Raw genomic sequence first — 25,625 nt, forward strand, 5'->3', positions numbered from 1 at the left:
CCTCCCGGTATCGCCACTCTCAGCACTGGCCCTGAAGGGATCATCTGCCCTGAATTCCTTGTGTTTCCAGTTCCTATCTGTACCAGTGTACATCCTCTGGTCTAGCTGGATTTGTAAGGTAGAATTGAGATCATGATAGTGGTGGGGAGGAAGCATTTAAATACTAGAGAAAAGTTGTATGTTTCATCATTGCTACACTGCACCCTGACTGGCTCATCACCTCCCCACGGTCCTTCTGTAAAGGGATGTCCAGTTGCCTACAGATGGGCTTTGGGTCCCCACTCCGCACTCCCTCTCATTCACAATGATATAATTTTTTGTTCTTTGATGTCTGATACCTGATCCCATCGATACCTTGTGATCACACAGGCTGGTGTGCTTTGTTGCTTCTGTATTAGATGGCTTCTTGTTTATCTTCAAGCCTTTAAGACCCCAGACACTGTATCTTTTGATAGCCGGGTACCATCAGCTTTCTTCACCACATTTGCTTATGTACCCGCTTTGTCTTCAGCGATCCTGTCAGAAAGGTGAGTATCATGGGATGCCAGTTTAATATAACAAAGTGTTCTTGCATTGAGGGAGTACTTGAGTAGAGGCCCAATGTCTATCTGCTATCTTAATACTAAACCTATAAATATATACACATAGATCTATTTCCCCATCATCATATATAAATATATTTACATAGGTACATGCCTGGAATTTAGACTTTTATAAATGCCCTTTGCCTCCTAGTTCTTTTCTCTGTTTCCTTTTACTTCCCTCTTGTCCCACTATCATGCTCAGCCTTCATTTGGGTTTCATAATTCCTCTCGGTTACATTGCCCTTGATCAAGCTCTACCAGGTCTCTTACAACCTCCTCACCACCAATTTTGGATTACTTGTTGTTCCCTTGTCCCTGGTTTTGATAACACCACTTCCTTTCCCCCAACTCCTCCTCTCCCATGTCACCCCCAGAACTATCGGCCCGGTTGTTTTCTCCTCCAGGTTGTTTATTCCACCTGTCTTATCTAGATAGACCTGCAGAGATAATAATATGCACAAAAATAAGACAGAGCAAAACAAAGCAACAAAAGAAAACAAAACAACAACAAACCAATGACAAAAAAAAGAAAAGGAAAGCCTGTAAATAGTTTAAGGTCTGTTTGTTGACCTTTAGGAGTGTTTTCTGGTAGAATCTAATGGGGTGCTATACCCTAGCCCCTAAGCCTATTTTTGGTATTCCCTTGGGACTCCCTTGCTCTGCTCCCCTTGTTGTTCTGTTGCACACCCTTAGTGTTTTGCCTCAGTGTGCTGGGATCAGATTGGGCACAATTTCCACAATGTGTCTCCAGTGTTGTCCCCTGTAGGGCTATGGGTCAGTTAGGGATGTCATGTCTCATAGTGTGGCCGGCCATATGGTCCTCTCTGAGCAGGGATATCATCCTCAAGGCTTGGTGGGCCAGGCTGTGCTCCATTCTTTCTTCTTCTCCCTTCATTTGCTCCCGTGTGCCCTGATCAGACATGTCCCTCTCCCTGAGCTGTAACTTCAGTGCTGTCCTCTAAAGTAAATTATTCCTGGGAGAGGGGTAGCTGTCCATGCAGTTGGGATTGGGGCTGGCCCCTCAAACCTCTCTATTGGTTCCCTGCTTCATGCCAGTATGTTGCATTCACATCTTGGAGCACTGAGTTGAAGTCTGGTCCCTCTTTCCCTGTGGAGATATAAACAATACCCCATTCCCTCACTACCCAGGGCTTATTTTCTGTTTTCCCCCTCCTTTTTAGTTGGATACAATATTTATCGCTGGATTTGGTCTGACCCCTACCATACTACCTGGATCTCACCCCAGGAATGTTTGTATACAGTAGCTTTTTCCCTATGCCCCTTTTGCATTTTTTTAAGCTTACCTCAGTGGACTCATGTTGTACTTAACCTTTTGTGCTTGGCTTACTTCTCTTTGCATAATTTCCTCCAGTTCTTCCCATGTGGTGATGTGTTTCATTTGTTCATCACTGCTTTATAGGGATGCATAGTACTCCATTGCATGAATGTACCACAGTTTTTTAATCCATTCCTCTGCTGATGGAAACTTGGATTGTTTCCAACTCATGCAATTGCGAACTATGCCGTGATGAACATTGGAGCACAGATTTCTGGCCCTGGTTTGTTTCTTGCCTCTTCTGGGTATACGCCCAGTAGGGGGATTGCTGGGTCATATGGTAGCTCAATTTCCATCTGTTTTAGACATTGCCAAATTGATTTCCTTAGTGACTGTACATACCTACAGGTCCACCAGCAGTGGATGAAAGTTCCTATTTCACCACAGCGCCTCCAACACTTGTTGCTTTCTGATTTTTTGAATTGGGCTATCTTCGAGGATGTTAGGTGTTATCTCATTACTGCTTGAATTTTCATTTCTCTATGGCTAATGATTGTGAACATTTTCTCACATGTTTATTGGCCACTCATATTTCTGCCCTTGTGAAACTTCTGTTCAGGTCCTTTGCCCTCCTCAATTGGCAATTAGTTTTTTCCTTTTTGGAAGCTAGCAGAGTATTGTAGATTAAAACTAAAACTTTATTCAGTACATATGTATATGGATCTATTCACAACAATGATTCTAATTAATATCTTATGACATATTTTAAAATATGTGTGACATTTAAAATATACTAATATAATTGGTATAATTGCATGCTAATTTTTCTTAGTTAAAAATTTTAGATTATATTTAATAATTTAATGCAAACATATTTACTATTTGCAAGCTTTATCATTTTTATGTATATAAAAATATACAAAGTTATGTTTATCCTTTTAGCTTTAGTCTTAAATTTTTTTTCCAGTGACTCAGTGGTGTAACAAAATATCAATGTATCTTTTTTTAATCTAACTACCTGTAGTTTGTGTTATATGGCATACATGTAATGATCTGACATTTTACCTACTACTAGACAGACTAAAAGGGGTAACTTCTAGCCAATTACAAAGGAAAAATACTGTATGAGTCTACTGCTATAGGAACAGCAACAAACAGGCACCATCTCAGGCTTATTGGGCATCCAGTCTGCTGGCCGGGGTTCAGACAGCCTGGTAGATAATCTGTCCGGTGTCAATGAAGAATACACTATCTGCTTTAGGTGAGTATTTTGAATGTCACTTGGGTGCATCCTGGGGACCCATGACAGGTGCTGCAGAATGCTGGGAAACTGGATCCTTTATCTTCAGACACACAGCAGGCTCCAGAGGCTGCATCAGTGAGATCTCAGGGAGAAACTTCACTGGGTGAATTAGACTCTACTTCAGACACACTTGTAACCTGAGGGCTTAAGTAAAGAAATGTATTGTGTCTGAAGAAGCAGAAGACAGTCGTAGAGAGATTGGTTAACTATGGGTAGGTGGACAAAAATGGTCTTACTACCTCAATGCCCTATATGTTGTATTAAGATATGTGCTATTCCAGATGTGTTACTTGGGGCTGACTAGAGAAACAAATCCGGAGATACTCATATAAGTATAAAAAAGAGCTTTATATCTAAGAGTAATTGTACATTAAGGAAACATTACAGACCAGTCCAGGTCAAGTCAAGTCTGATATTAGCCCATGAGTCCAATACTAGTTCATAGCTTCCTCTTTAGACTCATGTAATGATACTGAATTCAGGACTATCACAGGCCAGTGGGTGCAAAATCTTGTGGATGCACTAGCAGTGGACCAATGGATGGCTCTGGCTGCCATCAGCGTGGCTCCATGTGGCTTGTCAACAGGAAGGTGAAGCAGAGAGAGAGTGTATCCCACCTCCAGGGAGGAAGAGAGGAAGTTCCCAGAATCCTTTTGAGAAGGCCACACCCACAAGAAGGTATCAGGCTGTTACCTGATTGACAGGCTAGACTACACCACTTTACTCTTAATATTTTCAAGTTGACATGAGATTATGTAACTACCACATCAGCAAACCTGTGATAGACCTTATGTTTTATTGTTTTTGTTTGTTCATATTAGGCTGTATCTCAGAGGTGTTATGTCATTGGGAGTAACCCTCTTGAAGTTGTGTTATAAGTTTTCTGGTTTTTGGTAAATGAAACCCAGGGTTGATGCCCCTATAGGGACAGCAAGTAGAATAAGGGTTTGAGGGGCAGGTACAGGCGTGGTGATGGGGTGAAAGGGTTTACGATGTCAAGGAAAGTCATTGCGGAGGCAATTGCACAATTGGCTTGTCATGATTGAATGATGGCATAACATGAAATATGTATTGACTCCCAACTAATAATAAATTCTAAACAATTAATTACAAAACTAAACATGGTAACTTAGACCAAGTTTAATACTTACTTCATGTATAACAAAAAACTGAAATGAAATACGTATTTAAAAGTAACTAAGAAATTGGCAGTAAGAAATTACTTCAGAAAGTATTGGAAAAATGCATACCATACAATAGCAAAGCAGAACTTAAGCCACACTGCATTCTTTGGCAGGATACATCATTGTGCACATATTTTTCCAGGGACGCTGCTGAAATAGTCTATTTGCCTGATTGAATGACCTCAGAGCTGCTGAAATGCCATAGTTATTGGATTCAATCTCTTTCTTACGCTGTAAAGGTCATTATTGGAAATCATCTTAAATATAGTGCATACACTTTTGAAACAGTTTTTCTACTTTTTATTCCTATCACAATATACTGCTCAGAGAAAAAGTAGGCTATGGGTATGAATAATATCAATATCTGTCCTAGCCTATTTCAATAGTTCATCCATGTAAACTTGGACAGGTATTAAAAAGAATCAAAACCAAATAAATTGAACCAGAGCAGTCATTCTCTACTCATTTTCCAAACAGGCTAATGAGCAAAGAGATGGAACTCGTTGCCCTTGAGTTGATTTCCATGAATGGTGACTGCATAGCCCACATCGCTCAGCCTCCACCAAAAGCGCAAACACAAAACCTGCTTCTCCACGAGGAGTCTTTATCTCAGTAAATGATTAGTGCTCTTTCCCTTCCAGTTTGCAACAAAAAATCCAGGAATTGTTTTGCAATGAATCAGTTCTGTGTGGTTCAATGAGTAGCATCCGTCTTCTTTTCAATATTCTATAAGAAGTTTCTCATTTGCAGTATAAATCAAACTTTTTATTATGATCTCAGGACGTACAGGACTTGAGTCTTGTGACCTCTTTTATCTCTTGCATAAGTTGGACATTGAATTAGGAAGACAGAAAAGGAATTGATACATTTGAATTATGGTGCTGGTGAAGAATATTGAAAGTACCATAGACTAGTGTGTCTAGGAAGGAGTACGGCCAGAATGTGCATTAATGCCGAGGACTGTGAGACTTGATCTTATCTCACGTACTTTGGACATGTGATTAAGAGAGACAAGTCCCTGGAGAAGAACACCCTACTTGGCCAATTGAACGAAGAAGGCTCTTGAAAGGATGGGTTGACACAGTGGCTGCAACAATGAGCTCAAACATGCGAACAATTGTGAGAATGAATTAGGCCTGGGTACTGTTTTATTGTAGAGAAGGTTGCTATGAGCTGGAACCAGCTCTCAGGCACCTATGAACAACATGCTATACATATTTCTTTATTACACTAACCTACGGATCTCATCATTACTCCTTGAACACATCAAGCCCCCTTCCATTTCAAAACCTTTGGATTTGCATCTCTCTCCCCAGAGTTTTATTTTTCCATTAAATATATCATTATAGTCTATAGATTGGTGTGTGTGTGTGTGTGCTCATTTGATTTTTGTCTGTCTCTTGCCAATATTATGTAAACGGTGTGTGGGCAGGGACTCGGTTTTCTTTGCAATTGCATTCCCTGTGACTTAACTAGTGTCTGCTATACAAAGAAATGCTAGATAAGATTTGCTGAATGAAGGCAAAACACCAACATGGTCTGTAGTTACAGCAGCCTTTACTTTTTGTTCGGTTTTAAAAATTAGTCAACCCCGCCTTAGCTTGAAATTGCACTTTTGCCCATGCTGTTGTTAACATAGCCACATGCTTGCTGATTTCAATTTCACTCTTGCCTCTGTAATCAATACTTCTCGGCAGATATGTGGCATGTTTTGAAAACATAATTACATTTTCTACTTGACCCCTTTTAAAAGTTCCTCAATGGCGTTCCATTGATCCTAATCCTGAGTTTAATAAAACCCTACAACATCCCATTCCCTTTCTAGCTTCTTTTGATCTCTTTTATCTCCGCCCTCCATATTTCTTCATCCTAAAGTCATCGATAGAATTTGAGCTTTCTTGCTCCGCCATCTTCTTTATAATACTATATCTCATTTTGTTTTGCCAGTGCACGTTTCCGTCTACAAATGGAATGTTATGTCCCCAAGTACGTCATTTTGGACACCTCCTGAAAATCAGATATGGTTTCCTGGCTATAAGGCCCTAGGTGATACTGTCTTTATAAACCACACTTTTAAATGTGCTTATGGTTTGACACTTGAACAGGGGGAACGGCCTTGGGAAAGACAGCAAAGCCTGCGGGTTCCCCTTCTGACGGGGATTGTACAGGATGGAATCTACCCATACTGAAATCTGCCATTCTCAGTCTCCAAGTACTTTAAAACAAGGACTATTTCTCCACTTAAATAACCCTGGAAAGAAAGGATTGCATCACCATTTCTTCACAGAGAGCCTGTGGTGGAGTGAAATGTCTTATTTTTTTAATTTTTATTTATTTATTTTTTGAGTGAAATTTCTTAATATGGCTCCTGTGCCCAAATAGTTGAGTGAGGCTAGAAAAATAGGCCACCACTTGTCTCTCTCTGTGTCATACTGTGGTGGTTTATGTGTTGCTGTGATATTGGAAGCTTTGTCACTGCAAATTCAAATGCCAGCAGGATCACCCAAAATGAACAGGTTTCAGCGGCACTATAAGACGAAGAAGAAATGAGGAAGACGGACTCGGTTGCCCACTTCTGAGGGCGGAGCCACTGATAACCTATTGCATAGATTCTCAACATTGTCAGCTCCTGAAGACCTAGTGAATCGAAGCAGAACATGGTTTGGGAGAGCGTTGGAAGATGGGCCCCTCAGGTCAGAAGGCACATAAATGTGATTGCGGAGCAGCTGATTTTTTCTGAGACCCCCAGGGTGAAGTGAGTACAGTAACATCTGTGGGAGCACGATGTAAAGTATGGAGAAATAGCAGCAAAAATCTGCTAATGATCAGAAACTGGAATGTGTGAAGCATGAATCTAGGAAAACTGGAAGTGGTAAAAATGAAATTGAACGAATAGAGATTAATATCAAAGACATTAGTGAGCTAAAATGGAGTGGCATTGGCAATTTTGTATCAGAAGATCATATGGTTTACCATATCTGGAAAGATGGTCAAGAGGAATGGCTTGTATTCATTGCCAGAGAAGACATTTCAAAATCAAGTACAATGCTGTTTGTGTCTACCCACCTGCAAGTTAGTACAATGAAGACAGCTGTTATTCAAATGTATGCATCAACCACAAAAGCTATTAATGAAGAATTTGAGGAATTCTACCAATGGCTTCAGTATGAACTGGATCAAACATACCATCATACAAGATGCATTGATTATTATTGTGGATCAGAATGCAAAAGTTGGAAACAAAGAGGAATGAACAGTAGTGGGAAAATGTGGTCTTAGTAACAGAAATGAACCTGAGATACCATGGATAGAATTGTGTAAGAACAAAGACTTGTTCACAGCCAATACCTTTTTTTATAGCACAAAAAGCAACTATACACATGAAATTACCTGTATGGAATACACAGAAATCAAATTCACTACATATGTGTGAAAAGAAGATGAAGAAGCTCAATATTAGACCCTAAAACATGCTAGGGGATGACTGTGGAGCAGACTACCAACAGCTCAAATTTAATTGCAGGTTGAGCTGAAGAAAACTAAAGCAAGTCCACAGGAGTCTAAATATGAATTTGAGTCTGTACCACCTGAATTTTGAAAGCATTGCTAGAAAATATTTGAGGTATTAAACACTAATGACAGAAAACCTAAGGAACAGTGGAAGGACATCAAGAAAATCAATCATGAATATAGTTGGAGGTCATTGGAAAGATCTGAAAGAAATAAAAGATCAAAATGAATGTCAGAAGAGATGCTGAAACTTGCTTTTTAACTGTAAAAGTAGCTAGATCAAATGGAAGAAATGACAGTCAAAGAGCAGAAAATTTCAAAAGGCAGCTTCTGAAAACAAAGTAAAATGCTATAATGTAATGAGTAAAGACCTAATGTTAGAAAACCAGAAAGATCATGCTCAGCTTATCTTAAACTGAAAGACCTACAGGAAAAAAAATTCAAGTCTAGAGTTGTACTACTAAAGGATTCTATGGGTAAAATATTGAATGATGCAGGCAGCATCCAAGGGATAAAGAAAGAACATGCAGAGTCTCTGTGCCAAAAAGAAGTCATTAAAATTCCACCATTTCAAGAGATAGAAATAAGCAAGAACCAATGGTGTTGAAATCCACTGAAAGCATTAGACAGAAATAAGGTTTCAGGAATTGATGGACTACCCATTGAAATGTTTCAACAAGCTGACGAAGCACTAGAAACACTATATTGTTAAGCCAGGAAATTTGGAAGACAGCTACCTGGCCAACTGACAGAAAAAAATCCATAGTTGGACCCATTCCAAAGAACAGTGACTAATAGAAAGCTCCAATTATAGAACGCTATCATTGACATTACAGGCAAGTAAAAATTTGCTGAAAACCATCCAACAGTGGTTGTAGCAGTATGTTGACAGGGAGCTGCCAAAGGTTTAGGCTAGACTTGAAAGAGGACTTGGGGATATCATTGCTGATATCAGATGGATCTTGGCTGAAAGTAGAGAATGCCACAAAGATGTTTGGTTGTTTTTTGTTGGCAATGCTAAGGAATTCAACTGTATGGATCATAATAAACTGGATAATCTTGGACTCATGTGGAACTTGTACAGGAATCAAGAGGCAGTTGTGTGAGCAAGATAATACTACATGGTTTGAAATCAAGAAAGGTGTGTCTTGATGTTGTATCCTCTCACCATACTTATTCAATCTTTATGCTGAACAAATTATCAGAGAAAGTGGCTTATATGAAGAAGAATGTGGGATCAGGATGGGAGGAAAACTTATCAACAATATGCAGATGATTCAATATTGCTTAATGTGAAAAATACTTGAGGCACTTGCTAATGAAGATCAAGGAGAGAAGCCTGCAGTACGGATTACAACTCAATGTAAAGAAGACCCAAATCCTCACAACTGGATTAATAGGTCACATCATGATAAATGGAGAAAAGGTTGAAGTTGTCAAAGATTTCTGTCTTGCTTGGATGCACAATCAGTGCTCATGCAAGCAGCAGTCAAGAGGTCAAAAGAAGAGTTACATTAGGCAAATCTGTTGCACAAGACCTTTTTATAGCATCGAAAAACATAAAGATAAATGTTGAGAACATCCTGACAAGGTCAGATATATTTAAACAAGTCATAAAATAGCTACAAGGGAAAGTGTGGGAAGACAAAGAAAAGCATTTTTAAGTTCAGGGGTCATCAATGATGTTATGAAATCATAAATTTTAATCAATAACACAAAGGAAAGTTAAATTTGTATCAGTGAAGTTCGTCAAAAATTCCATCAAACTATTTAATAAATTCAGCATATAAAGTTACTTTTATGAAGGATTTGGAAAGAGTATTTTTAAAGTCAGCCAAATAAACTGAATTTTTACATATTTGAATCATTATTACGATGGTTATTGAGAAGCTGTATGCATAGGCTGTGCAGCTGGTCTATGCAGCAGAAACAATTACTGATATTTTTGAAATGCTTTCTTCTTTGCTAACACTCTTTTTAGAAAATTTTAGAGTAGTAATTCTTCACAGAAGTTAATTTCTAACTTCAAAAAGCCACAATTTTTACCCTTGGATTTTGCATTGCAGTACAAAATAAATAGTTACACTTTCTGTAGTATTCCAAACCTGAGCACTAAATTTCAAGAGTCTCTATAGGGCATGTAATTTAGCACTAAGAAAGACTCCGTCCCTCAAGTCGGAAAAGAAAGTTTACATACATACATACATACGTTCCCTTAATCACATGTTGGTTACTTTGTCACCACTTCTACTTTGTTTTCACTTTGCTGAATTTATCTTATTTTATTTTTCCTACTTCGTATCCTTCTTCTATGTCACATTATAGCTTTTTAAAAAGTACCCCAGGGGGTCTTGTCTAAGCCCAAGTGTGCCTTCACTTTTCTATGAGATGCAGAAATATGTCTTATCGGTGTCTCTCTCTCTAGTTGTCTCTCTTCTGGAGACATCATTATAAGATGTGCAAGAATGTGCTTGAATATTGTTTCCTCAGGAAGGTGTCATAGTTTTCATAATATATATTTTTAAATTCCCAAGTAGCTATTTCAAAAGTGTTCATCTGTTTTAAAAAAACCAAACCAACCTAACGGTAATATCCGTCATTGATTTTGTAAGACTAAAGATGATGTTGAAACTTAGAGTATTGGAAAATAGTGATCTATCTTGTGGTTGTTTAATGATTTGATACCAACCAGACACTCTTGGCTAGGAGTGGAATCTGATCTGTCACAGCCGGAGTGGCTTCCTTGGGGGGGGTGGCTTCCCATAAGGCAACCCTTAGGAACTTCCTTACTTCTCTGCACTAGGCCTTGTGCCTGTTGGCACTCTGCCACTGACCCTGAGAGTTGCTGGAATCCACATGCCTACACCCACTGGCCTGTCATCTTCCTGCCTTCTGTATCATTGCATTGTCTGTGTGAGGCTGCAAAGGGACTGGCGGACTAGTATGGGGCTTAGGAACTTGAGTTGGACAGAGCTAGGATGCTTTCATGATATACAGTGACTTCTTGGTATAAAGTTCTTTCTTATACATATATGAGTGTTGCTAGATTCACCTCTCTAATTAAATTGGCCTAACACTTATTTCTATACTATTCCAACTACTTTAAAAACTTGAAGATGACAAAGTTTATAAGGATTTCAAATATTATAAGCTGCATAACAGAGTATAACTTAGTAAGGAAAAAAGGATTTATTAGAAGATCCCTTAGAATACTGATGCAAAAAGCTGGACGAAACAATGGGTCAGAAATCAATTTTTGATATTTCAGACAATGCACTCAATGAAAGTCATAGAGCAGTACTTTGCAACATAAAGTTCACAACGAAACCACTAGAGTGATTGAAAAATATGAATACTTACATCTTATCTTCAGCGATTGACTTAGTTTTCTTGATATTGGCAAGTTGTTGTGTTGCTAATAGCTACTGTAGAATTGGTTTCACTCCCGGCAACCCCTCTGGGTTGCCCGGCACGCTACAGCAGAGGATTTCTAAAGCTGTAACCTTTGGAAAGTAGATGGTCAGAGTTGTCCTCCAGGTCACTGCAGTGAGGGTGTGAATTGGCAAGCTTTCTGCTAGTAACCAAGGTCTTAATTGTTTGTACCATGCAAGGACTCCTTATCACCAGAATATCAGATATTTTTAAAAGCATGAGAGCTTCAAAATTTTAGCAAAGATTGAGAACTAATACTCTACAATGTTGCTTTGATAGAACACACAACTTTCTGTCTATCTACAGTGGCATGCCTATGCTCAAGAATCTGTTTCCAGGAAAAGGATTAATTTACTTGATCACGCATCTACTATTATTATACTGTAAAGAGTACCACCAAAAAATGTAAAGAACTAGGGAAGGTCATTTCTTTCAGGAAAGGAAACTGAAGAAAAATAAAGTGAAGTTAGTGGTTTAAGAGAATAGAAAATCTGTGTAAAATTTCAGTAAACAATTAGGGAAAAATATTGCTAGAAGGACATCGCATTAAAAATCTCTGTTTAAACATTGCCTGAAATCTATTTAAATCCTAAATCCTTGACTTGACATGCAGATAGACAATTGTTTATTAGTCAGTAAAATATATGATGGCAGCTAGATTTTATGTTTCTGTGGCAGCTAGATTTTATGTTAACTTGAATATGGATGAAGATGTAGGAGTGGAATCCAACACCAATCAGGACACAGCCTTACATGGGGAAATAGCCTTCTTATAAGGAAGTCATGGGGAGCGTCCCTGGCTTTCTTCCTGCTGGCTGGGACTCTGTGTCTGTTTCCCTGTGGGCCATCTGATCCTGAGAGCTGTCAGCACCCTGCCATGTTGCCGCCGCCCTTGGATCCATCCAGGTGCCTCTGCAGCCACCAGCCTGTGATCTTACTGCACCCACTTTCTGCATCATTAGCCTGTCGTTACAGGAATCTGAAGAGGGACCCATCTAGAGTCAGACTTACAGAATTGAGTTGGACTAGCCAGGCATGCCTTCTTGATATTAAATTACTTCTTGATACAAAGCTCTGTCTTATACATATATGAATGTCACTAGATTTCTCTAGGGAAAAAAAGACAACCTAACATCATTTCCTTTTTAGATCTGTGTTTTTGTTTTCTTTTATATTAGATATATTTTTGAAAACTTGATCTTGATTTTGAAGAGTGCTGACTAGTTCAAAACAAATTCCTACATTGTTATTATATTATATTTAGTGATTATGTGGGAGAGAGAAAAACCTAGCTTATAAACGCTACTGGATATACTTGTAAATCAATTAGTATTAATTTGATGTACCCTTAAGAGTAAAAATATGCAGAAAATACATTAAAATAAACCCATATAGGATTTAAATTGTGATGTAGGGTTAAAATTCATTTACAGATTACAACAGCAATTTTAGTCATATAAAAATAAGAAAATGTAGTTCTCAGGATTCTTCTCATTGTATCATTAACAATGACAAACCCTTTTATGACCTTATGGTTAAATGGTAAGGTAAATACACAGTTGGTATGCATGCAACATGGGCTGAAAACTTAGATGCCTATGATGGAAATTTAATTAAGTTACTGAATTTATTTGGGTAGAAGATAAGCAAATAGGTAGAATTTGTAGAGCACATTCTTGATTTAAACTTAACCTCATATCACACAGTGTGACGACTAAGATGGAACAAGTGAGACACATGTCTTGTGTATGAACATTTGAGTGCAACACATATTAGAATAAATCAAATATTTTCAGGTATCTCAAACATTGACACAATTTTTGATGCAATCAATAAAATATCAAAATCATGGACAATAAAATTCATAATTAATTCTTTATAAACTCTTCTGTCAGCTGAACTAGTGGGGCAAATTTTGATCTGGTCTACCATATCCTTTATTCTTCTGTAATAATATCTGCTGTTGTTAAACTCCCTGGAATCAGTTATGATTCAAAATGACCTCCTGGGCAACTAAACATAGCAGTGTCAAATTTTCCTCTCCTTGAGCCCATTGTTGAAGAGACTGTGTAAATTCAGCCTCAGAGAGCTCCCTTTTATTCACCGACCCTCTACTTCACAAAGCATGATGTCCTCCTCTGAGGATCAGTACTTTATCCTAAGTACTGGGCATGAAACTTTGCCATTCCGAATTCTTAGGGGGATTCTCTCTGTACTTCTTCCAACCAGGGTGGTTTTGGTTTTGCTTTGTTTCATTATTGTGGCACATTTAATATCTTACGTGATACTATAATTCAATGACCACAATTCAGTTTATGTCCTCTTTATTCATGCCCAGCTTTGTCACGCATTGGAATCTGAGGGTCACATACAATTTAGTCTTAAAAGGACATGGTTGTAGGGTTGTGTGAAGCTGGGTTGTCTAGACAAACAAAACCAGTGACACTCATAAGAAAGAGCTTTATATCCAGAAGGCATGCCAGACCAGTCCAACTCAAGTCCATAAGGCTGATACTAGCTGGGGCCCTATTCAGACTCACCTAGCTGCAGGCCAATGATGCTCAGAATGGAAGCAGGATGCAGAAAGATAACAGGCTGGTGGGTGCAGAGACATGTGGATCACAGTTTGGTGGAAGCATGGTATGGCTCCCACAGCTCTCAGGTTTGTGCTACTCACATGGAACCACACATGGAGACAAACACAGCACCCCAACAAGGGTGAAGATGAAAGATAAAGAGAAAGTGAGTTCTCAATGTCTCTCACTCTTATACAAAAGGCCACATCCACAAGGAGGTGCCATTAGGCCACCACATGAATGGTACGCTTGGTTCCACACCTACACATTCACACAAATTCAGTGTGCCTGCCACAAGGGTGAATGATGTAAAATTTCCAGATTAAAACTTGTAAGACAGCCTTTACTACCCTCAAAAAAGGAGCAGATTAATTGTCATGATGGCCAAAATATTCCTCAGTGCAGATTTCCTAGCCATTTTCTCCCCAATGCAGCTTTCAAAATTCTTAAAACTTCTTCCTAAGAAAGCCCATGTGGTTTTGAGAAAATCTCTACTTTGAGAAAATCTATGAACCTTATCTTTCTGGAATTCCCCCAAATAGTCACCATAATTTTCTGATATTTCTGCCTCAAATTGAAGTGGCCAGCATATCCCCTCAGAAGTTATTGTTTTGATTATAATTTGCTCTCTGGCTCAGATTTGTAAATCCAAGACATATCCCTTTTTATATAATAAAGGAATCCCTCCTCTTAGTTTCCTTTAATGACACAATTATTTTTCCTCCACAATGCATACCATGAATGTTGAAACTATGCATCTATTTAAATACTTAATGCCACTCTCACTTTCCTGCAATTCTAAAACTTATGCCAAAATGCACTTTGCACACCAATATATTTTATTCTGAGTCAGATACACAATAGCTTCTCAATATTTATTTGATGACTGGATTTATAAAACTAAGTAAAATAATAAATGTTTTAAAATTTGTCTGAGTCTGTTAAAAGTCATTAAAATAATTAATATTTAGATAAAATAATCAACTTAATATCCACACTGGTGCTACTACATACAGAAAAACTAAACATGACTAGCAATTTCCTTTCAATAATTCAATTGAGGTTTATAACATTTGAATAAAGAAAAATATACTACAGCAATCTGTGAACTCTTTATTCTAAATAAAAGGTAATCTGGGTATACAGCAGAATGAATTAACATAGACAATGCCAATTTGGAGAAAATTTAAAAGGATTATTAATTTTTCTTATGTTGGTAGATGGGAAGGGCTTGCAATAGAAAATTGTTTGATGCTATTTGTATGGAAGTCAAATATTATTGGCATTAATATGAAAAAACAAGGATTTTTCCAAATTATTTCCAAGCCTACTATGTCTCTCAAGCTATCCTCTAAACTACTTATTAATAATTCAAAGACAAAGGTGTCAATTCCATCATTTAGTCTTATTCACCCAACATCTCTTATAGCTGTCTGACAGAGTGTGGTTTATTATACATAAGAAGTGCAAGGAGGTTGACAAGGTAAGTATGATTTCATATAATACATTCTTTTTTTTCTTTTCTCTGAACAGTTTTGTTGGCACATAATTCACATATCATAGAATTGAATAGTTCAGTCGTTCAAACACATGAAGGGGGAATTGTAGAATCACCACCACCTCCATCCTAGAATGTTCCATCCCCCTATGGTTGATCTGCCCCCAAAGTGAGCTGTCCAATCATGATCAGCTCCAGCGCTCACTCCACCTCCCGCCTCCATGATTTATAACCACCCCCACCCATCGCACATCCTTGTCTCTTCCATTCCCTGCAACACTTTGAATCAGTTATTATCACTGTGCATCCACGCCTCCTGTGCTTCACAGCTGGGAAACCCCCTCAGAAAACAATGAAAAACAAATTGCACTAAGGTGATAAGGATAAGATCACAGCAGTATAAAGGCAAAAATACAAACGATCCCTGAGTGGAAAAGACCCCATCAACATTCAAGAAGCCAGGGAAGAGGCTTTTGTCATGGAACATCTAAGGGATACTTTCCCCAGAACAAATTCAGGATATGTCACCTGGCCAAGTATCCAGTTCTATCTAGCATAATCAAGGTTACAATGGATTCTGCCTGCCAATTTGTAAATCCACTTTGACCATTTTTTTTCATCTGCAAAGGTTCTCATAAAATCAAATGGGTAATTTAATGACAGCAAAAGAAACATATTTGCAAATATATCTCATTTGTAATAATTAAAATACACATTTACTGAAGAAACAATTTTATGCCTGAATTTCTATAGACATTGCATTTTCACAATTTTGTTAAATTATATCAAGGGATCCCTGGTGATACAATACTTACCAAAGAGAGATCTAGAAATTGAGCAACAAAAGGAGGTAGGTGTGCATTAGAATAATCAACCACAGCAAGGACAAAGGGAAGCATTGTCTCCAGAAGGAAATTTAGACGGTATGAAGGACCAGGAAAACAGGACAAGTGAAAATGGGAATCATGAGGAGTAAGTGAGATTAGTGCTACTACACTGTGAGGATTGCATGTAATATTACCCCCAAAAATTATTGAATAGAAAATCAATCTTTTATCAACTTTCACCCAAATCATAATACAAACAAAACAAAAATAAATAGGGACAATAAAAGAATATCAAATTTGTTTCCAAGCTTGGGGGAGACTGAAATAATGAAAATTTGTTTTCATCAACTTTTATCCATTGCTTAAAGTTATGATTTATTTTCTTCCTTTTCTAATTTGAGGATAATTTGCTCAATGTACTAAAATGGCCAAGTTTTATTTAATCCTTCCACAGGTTGGGATCTACTTTCTAAATATTCCATGACCATGAACAAAACCTCTAAACATTGGTGGCCTTGCAGCAGTGTTAATCATAGACAAAAAACATGGAGAAAAAACCTAGAACAAAGCAATACTAAATAAGAACTCTTATAGTCCAACAACTAAAATTAATAAACAAACTATTAAAATTGGCAAAAGAATCGAATAAACATTTCTACAAAAACACTATACAAATAGTCCTTTAGCACATGGGGAAATCCATCTTTAGATATTATGGAAATGCAGATCAAAACTACAATGGGAAGCCACATTACACTTATTAGGATTATGTGTTAGTCTAGGTAAACTAGAGAAACAAATCCACAGAAACTCATGTATGAGAGAATTTTTATATAAAGGTTAAGTGTGCATCAAGAAAACATCCCTACCCAGTGCTGCCCACGCCCACAAATCCAACATTAACCCATATGTATGACACTAATCCACAAAGTCCACCTCCATCTCACAAAACACACACAGTGATGCCGACTGCAGGAGGAAAGTCGAGTCAGTGTAAGCATCTCAGCACTGGCAGGGGTCTTCACATGGGTGCTCCAACACCCAGCGCTGCATCGGAGTAGGTCCATGCGGCTTCTCCTCAGGGATGTCTTTTAGGAAGTGAGCCTTGCCAGCTAAAGCAGGGCAGCTGCACCCAGGTCCAACCATAGAAAGCAAGAGATCTGAGAACTCGAAAGGCGAGGCTCACTGGCCATTTATCCCTCCGTTCTTCAATTAACCCCACATGTGTTTATCAGCCAGGTTGGCACAATAAACAAACTACCTCACAGATGGAAGCATTCAGAATCTGATCCTTGAATCTGCATCAACTCTCTTACCTTTTTCAGAGTCATCAGAGAACACTGGTTAACTAAAAGCTTCCAGAATTTAAAATCTGAACTATATGAGGAAGAATGCCACGCCAGGAATGCAGGAAGACTTATTGGCAACGTACAATAAATTCAAAGATGACACAACCCTGCTTGCTGAAAGTGAGGAGGATTTGAAGCACCCGCCGATGAAGGTCAAGGATTGAAGTCTTCAGTAGGATGACAACTCAACGTGAAGAAGACAGAAATCTTCACAAATAGACCAACATAATAATTGGAGAAATGATTGACATTGTCAAAGATTGCACCTTGCTTGAATTCACAGTCAAGGCCATGGAAGCAGCCATCATCAAGAGGTAAAAAGGCACACTGCACTGGGTCAATTTGCTGCACAAGATTTCTTTAAAATGTCGAAAGCAAGGATTCTACTTTGAGATCTGAGATGCATCTGAAACAAGCCAGGGTGTTTTCAATTGCGTCCTATGCATATGAATGTTGGAGATAGACTGAGGAAAACTGACGAAGACCCAATGCATTTGAATTATGGTGTTGGCAAAGAGGATTGAAAGTACCTTGGACGTCCAAAAGAACACACAAATCCCTCCTGGAAGAAGTTCAGCCAGAACGCTCCTGAGGGATCAGCGTGGTGAAACTGTCTATGTCCTTTGGATCTGTTCTCTAGAGACGGGTCCCTGGAAAAGGACATCATGCTTGGAAAAGTGCAGGGGTAACGAAAAAGAAAACACCCTCTAAACAAGTGGATTGACACAGTGGCTGCAAAGATGGACTTGCACGTAAGAGCAATTGTGAGGGTGGCAATGGAAAATGCAGTGCTTCCTCTGCTGTACATCGGGGTGCTGGGCGTTGGACCCAATTTGAGCAAAAGTTTAACTTCTTTTCTTTGAGGGAGGTGTGTGCTATGTTAAACTACCGAAATTTGAGGATGGTTTATTAATATAGTATTGCTTGGTATGGCGGTTCCATGGAAATTCTAGTTTTCTCTGAGGGAAATCCATTTTGAGTCTTGGCCAGACCACCTAACAGGCAGTCTCCCTCCATTTGTCAGTGGAGAATTGGGTGTTGTTATGATGCTAAACAAGCTTCAGCAGAGCTTCTAGACCACTGATTCTGAATCTTCCTAATGCCGCGACCCTTTCATACAGTTCCTCATGTTGTGGTGACCCCCCAACCATAAAATTGTTTTCGTTGCTACTTCATAACTGTAATTTTGCTACTGTTATGAATCGTGATGTAAATATCTGATATGCAGGATATATTTTCATTGTTACAAATTGAACATAATTAAAACATAGTGGTCAATCCCCAAACAATATGTAATTATATATTGTGAAATATTTATGTGTTTTCCAATGGTCTTAGATGACCCCTGTGAAAGGGTCGTTCGACTCCCAAAGGGGTCACAACCCACAGGTTGAGAACCGCTGTTCTAGACTAAAGTAGAGCAGGAAGAAATGCCTGAAGATCTTCTGAAAGTGAACTACTGGAAACTCCATGGACCACTCGTCTTATTTGCGGCTCCTCATTGTACAGGACAGGATAGCGCTGATTTCAGCTGTGCATGACGTCAGCATGAGTCAGGTACTGATAAGACAGCGGCTAATGACCACAATCCTGAATAACATGACTGTGTTTATGAGAAGATTATAGATGTGGTTAAGGGTCAAGCAGTCATGGAAATACATAAGCCTTAACGTAAAAGTAACATTTTACTGTTAGGGTGGAGGCAGAGGTCTTTATGTGGCGCTGAGACCAGTAGAAACGTTCCAGAAGGTCATGTGAAAAAGTACATGATGAGGCTTTGTGAATGAAAATACAAGTCGCTCCACTGATTTACTGCTTCTTGTGCTCTAGAAACTGTGCTGATGATTTTCTTTTTAGGGTTATTTTATTTAATCCACATTAAAATCCTATGAGGACTCCAATTATTTTCTCTAGTTCATAGTTTTTGAAATTGAGACTCAGAAAGGGTAAGGATTTTGCCCAAATTTCAGCAGCTAAAAAGGATAGTGAAATTAGCAAAATAATCTTCCCTCTCTCTTTTTAAAATTTTAATGGAAATTTTTCTATCGAGGGAAATATAATATCCAAAATGTGAATCTCTCTTAAAGTAGGGGATTGCTTTTAATTAAAGAGAAACAATACACAGTCACTTGGTCTAAAAGCCCTTTCTACTTCAGCCTTTAAATTATTAATAAATTTTTCTGATGATAGCAAAAGTAAGGATTGCTCATATTTATTACCTAGTAGTAAATAATAAATATAGCAAGTAATTAAGCTAGACAAGAAGTGATACTAGGATTCAGTTCTATTTAATCATGTATAACCAACAAAAAAACAGCCCCCTGTCATTGACTTGATTCCATTTCAGTGATTACAGAGGATTTCTGAGACTGTGTGGTAGTTACATAATCTGTTCTCAATTTTTTTGAGATTTACGAGTGAAGGGGTAGAGTTTGGCCTGTCAATCAAGTTGCAGCTTGATGACCTCATTTGGAGGCACTAAGGAGATAAAGAGCTCACTGGAGACAGAACACATGTGGTATCCGTGAGAGACATTATGGACAATGAGCCACATGGAGCTATGCTGATGGCAGCCAAAGCCTGGGAAGCTGGAGGAGCCACATGGAGACCCCTCCCATCACTGAGATGCTTCTATTGCCACTGGATCTACAAGGCTTTCCACCCACTGACCTGTGATCTTTCTGCATTCAGCATTATTGCATGGTTGCATGAGTCTAAAGAGGAATTTATGGACTAGTATTAGACATATGGGCTAATGTTGGACTTAGGAAGTTGATCTGGACTGGACTGGGATGCTTTCTCAATATCCAATTGTTCTTGTATACAAAGCTCTTTCTTATACACATATGAATGTCTATGAATGTGTTTCTCTAGTCAGTCCAAATCTTTAAGGGCGCAGAGAACCATACTTTTCTCACTCTCCGCAGCCAGTGGGTTCGAATCACAGATCCTCTGATGAGCAGCCCAATGCTTGCTCAACAGTGCCATTTCTTGTTGCAATGATTTACTAAAATTGGTAAGTGTATCTGAATTGTAACATTTAAAATGAAAGACTGAGAGCATTAGTTGTCATTAAGATGCTTTCATAGGATACCTTGCTTATTCATTTTATTTTAATTAAAGTTTGTTACATCATCATGTATTTGTTCTACATTTGTTTGTTTTTGGCCAAAAATTAAAAAGAGAAAGATGTTTAAACTTTTATTCTGTTAAAAGTTATTACTTAGTTGACTGTTGATGTTTATAGCTTTTGGTCAAGTTTTGTGTTGTTCCCTTATTGTTTTTGATATATGTAATATTAAAAGAGAAAATTAAAGTATTTCTGAAGGTTCTAAAATAAGAGATAATATAGTAGCTTTTTGTATGTTAAAAATAAATAAGGAATAAATAAAGGAATTGGAATGATCATCATTTTTACTCCTTCCTACATTTTCTTAGCATGTATTACCTGGATGTTGATAAATTACTTAGAATTACCCAAGGTAAAGTGCATAAGAATATCAAAATGAATCCAAACATTAAGTATTATAATATTTATCGTGAGAATCAAGTCAAATTACAATATGTTAAAGATAATGTCTTCAAACATTTTATTAAATAGATATTTCTCCATTATAGTGCAGACTAATTGATAGTCTCTGCCTTCTTGTGGGCAGTGGGAGGCATTTTACCAAACAGCTGCTTTAAGTTAATAACCACACTCTATCAGTCCCAGGATCTAACATTCTGTATAGGAAACCAATTCACTATTAGTATAGGGCTTATCAGTCTTTTCTTATCTTTATTATTAAAATACAAAATTTTCATCAACTTTCATCTAGCCTAACAGTCTCACATTTAAAAATTAGTGTTTTAGTGCATATATAGATCAAAATAAGGCTGTGTTCTTATATAGTTTAATCCTCTACAGAAGATTAGTTAAAATCCAGTAAAAATGCCTTGATAGGAGGTAATCATACTGATCTGGTCCCCCACAAGTTCATTACCATCACCCCTGTGATAAGTATACATGTTGTATGCTTCCTTGGTTTATAGGAAGATTTGATTCCAGGCAATAATAAAGGAAATGGAAGATTAAACACTAACTCCTTGTCAAAACCCAAATCCAACACCAGCAAAAAAATAATCCTAAAAATATCAAGCTTTAGAGGGCTATTTGGCAGGGCACCCTTTGTTATCTATTTTAAGCTGCTTTTATACATTACTTATTTTTCAGCCTCTACCCTGCAGTTATTCAACTGCAAATGCCATTTGCTGCACTGTACACTCCAGTACCCTGAACAGTAGCCCTTAATTATAATTTATGGGGATTAATTATTCATAAAAGAAATGACTTTTTTCTCCTCTGGTTGTCTACTTGGAATGGAAATATTGCTTAGCAAAGAATTAAAAAAAAAGAAAGAATGAATACATTAAAGGCACTAAAAATCCTATCTTAAAATTTTAAAGCAAATAAATTGGGAGATAAATAGTTAAAACAGCTTCTAAGTATGTATATGATATTTATTATTAAAATAAGCAGCCAGTTTCGAACAATAATTGATTCCATCGTATTGTTACTTGAAAATCCTGGAATATCTATTTGAGACAATGCATATCTCTCTGTTAATAAGATATAAATATTTGATAGTTAACTGTATCAATAAATATATTTTGTGAATAATAAATTGTATTTTAAACTTACTGGGGAAGTTATTTTTTAATATAGGTTGTTACTTATTTAACTCGATTGAAGTATATTTATTTGTGACATATGTGAGATTTTGCAAAATTTATACTCATGTGTCTTGTAATATTTCATATTGCTTACATGTATGTTTAACTGAATATTTGCTGCAACTTAATTGAACATCTATGATAGCTAGATTTTGAATCAACTTAGGTGGGTCAGGGTTCTCCAATGATGAGATCTAATATAGAATGGTCAATTCCATAATGGGATTTCCCAAGAAGCAGTCAAACAGCTAATCTGGTCACAAACTTGATACAATTAAGGGCGGTTTTCTTCAAAGTGTAGCCTACTCTTGGTATAGATTGACAGTGTGTGCTCACTTGTACTGTGGCATCTGGGTCCTACTTCAGGCTTGTCAACCTCTCAGGTGCCAGTTGCAGACTACTGAGCATGGGTTCATTCTGCCAGGCTTGGATTCATTCAGCCAGGCATCCAGCAGGCCTACCTGCTTCATTTTCTTGCTTCCTGTTCATCAGCCCCTGCAGTTATTGGTGTTAGAAGAAGCCTTCAGTTTACATCAGACAAATAGACTTGGAATGGACTGGGCTTCCACACTAATGCAACGGTGTGTGCCATTTCTTGATATACGTGTAAATCTCTTGCTGTGGACATACCAAACCAAACTCCCTGCCAGCAAGTTGACTCATAGAGACCCTCTAAGATAGGGTGGAACTGCCTCCATGAGTTTAGGGATGGTAACTGCTAAAGAGAGTAGACAGTCCAGCCTCTCTCCCACAGAGCTATTGGGAGTTTCAGATCGCAGTTTGAAGCACATCCACTACACGACCAGGGCTCCTCTGGATGCAAACATACTCTTGGGTTTTTTCCCTAAGAAAACCCACCCCAGTACACTGTCATTATTTTCTTAAAGAGAGCACTACTAACAGATTATGCAATGGGTAAAAAAATACACAATATACTGTACTGACAGAGTTCTTCTGTTCCAAGATAGATAATTTTACTTTTTATCATCTTCAGCATTCAAGGGTGGAAAACATTACTTGAAGGATTCACATTAAAATATTCAATAGTACCGAAAGTATTACCTGAACTCAGACCTGGAGTTGTCTGTGAATTTAATCCAGGATTTCTTAAGGGATGTGAGTAACGGTACTCTACAGCTCTGTACCTGAATTCCTTCCCCATCTTGATCCTAAGAGAGAACTGATTTTATCCTGGGTCAAAAACATGACCATCTGTCACTAGAATTAGCTCTAGGAAGATAAAATCCTATGATAATAAACAATAGCAACAAAATATATTGTTTCTCACTTTCAAAATACTGCATACTAGCATTGCTTATGGTACCTTATTCTGGGTTCCCTAGGAGAGCAAAATCAGGCTTTCTTCCAATTGTGCCTTAGTTTTAAAGCACTTCTGAAACCTTTACAGTATCACAGCAATCCAATGATCTCTCATACAATATTTATATAAGTAACTATGTATTCCTCATAATTACACTATACCATAATAAGTATAGTTACATATAACTATATACACAAGTCATATATTATGATGTATGTGGTTTGCTTCATATGCTTTATTTCATACACAAATATTGAATATTACACCTTCTCCTTCATTTCTTTTAAATTTTTATGGGGCTTGAATATTGGAAAGATTGGTACAAAATCTAGTACTAGGAAACTAAGTCATTTAAAAATGATACTTACATTTTTAAATTATTACTCAAGAAGGGAGGAACCCTGATGGTGCAGCGGTTATTTTTTGGGCTGTGATACCCAAGGTCAGCAGTTCAAAACCACTCCAAGGGAGAAAAATGGGACTATCTACTCCCATAAACAGTTACTGTCTTGGAAACTCTCAGGGACAGTTGTGTCCTGCCCTATAGGTCGCTATGAGTTGGCATTGATTGATGGCAGTGAGTTTGGTTTACATAGTCAACAACATGGATTGACACAGTGGCCACAGCAACACAGAAAGGATGCTGAGCATGGTAAGGGAGTAGGCGGTACATCATTCTGTTGTAGGAGATCTCTCTGAATAGGAACTCATTCAATGGCACCAATAGCAATAACAAGAACTATTTACATTCCCAGTGTATCATAGTTTGCATTTTAGTTATGTCCTTTAAATTGGGCATATTTTCCCAAGATAAAAATTAATAACACCTTAATTATGTACTAATGGTAATTACACTTGCCAGGCTAATTTTGTTCACTGTTACATGACAGGACAAGTTTTCAAATTGCTGGATTATCTTTCTTTTGAAGTATCGCTTAAGAACTAAGGAACCTGCAATTAATAACAAGAAAGTAAAACAAAATTTCACAGACTTCTGAAAATTAAGACTCTTCTATGTCTTCTGTATGTTCATGGAATTACTTCACCTTGTTAATACCATTTAAACCTCATTGATAGTGAGAGCTGGTGTTATTCCCTTTCTACCCACCAGAACCTAAGGGCTAAGATCAGAAAAATATTAGAAAGCAGAATTATGACTTCATACCATGTACTGCTGCAAGTCATTTTTTTGGACATATTAATAGAGAATACAATCTACTTAATTAACCCATATCTTAACAATTAATTAAGCTTATTTCAGAAGATATTTTAAATTGATAAAGTTGAAGAATAATGACCACATTACTTAGAAACAGATCGAGAATAGAGTACCAATTAATTGTGTGGCTTTAGGCAAGTCATGTAAAATCACTATGGAAATTTAATTTATACTGAATGTACTACTACTTAAATTTTAGAATTGTGATAGGTTTATATGTAATGTTACTAATTGATAATGTTACCACACAAGTTTACCCACTAAATGCAAATTTTTTATCAAAATTCTAAAACTTAAGTTATATTATCTTCATTCTAAATTGAACTAGTACAATGATTTTACATGGATTGCCAAAAGTCACACTGATTTTTCTTAGAAAGTATACAAATTTAAAATAGTAAATTATATAATTAAGATTTTAAATATAAAACCTTTTATAGCATTAATGAAAAAATTGGGGCACAATTTACCCAGTGAGTATACAAACTCAATTATTGCGTGCAGATATCTAGCACTTGATTTGTTGTGACAATAGGTTGGTATAGAATTTAGCTTTACAAGAAACCTCGAAATGTTTTATAATATAGCTGCACAATTTTCTACTCCATCACAAATGTATGAGACTTTCAGTTACTCCACAATCTCTAACATTTGCTATTTTTTGACTTTTTAATTTTAGTATTTCTCCTGGACATATAGCAATATTTCATTGAAGTTTCAGCCTACACTTCATGATAAGCAATTCTCTCCCTACTAAGCCAATCAGCTATCTTTTAAATAAAAAGACTGTTCAAATATTTTATCTATTTTTTAATTAGGTAGTTAATTTT

Source organism: Echinops telfairi, unplaced genomic scaffold (genome assembly GCF_000313985.2).
Source record: "Echinops telfairi isolate 266 unplaced genomic scaffold, ASM31398v2 ScPeMD7_70;HRSCAF=299, whole genome shotgun sequence".
Classification (NCBI taxonomy): Eukaryota; Metazoa; Chordata; class Mammalia; order Afrosoricida; family Tenrecidae; genus Echinops; species Echinops telfairi.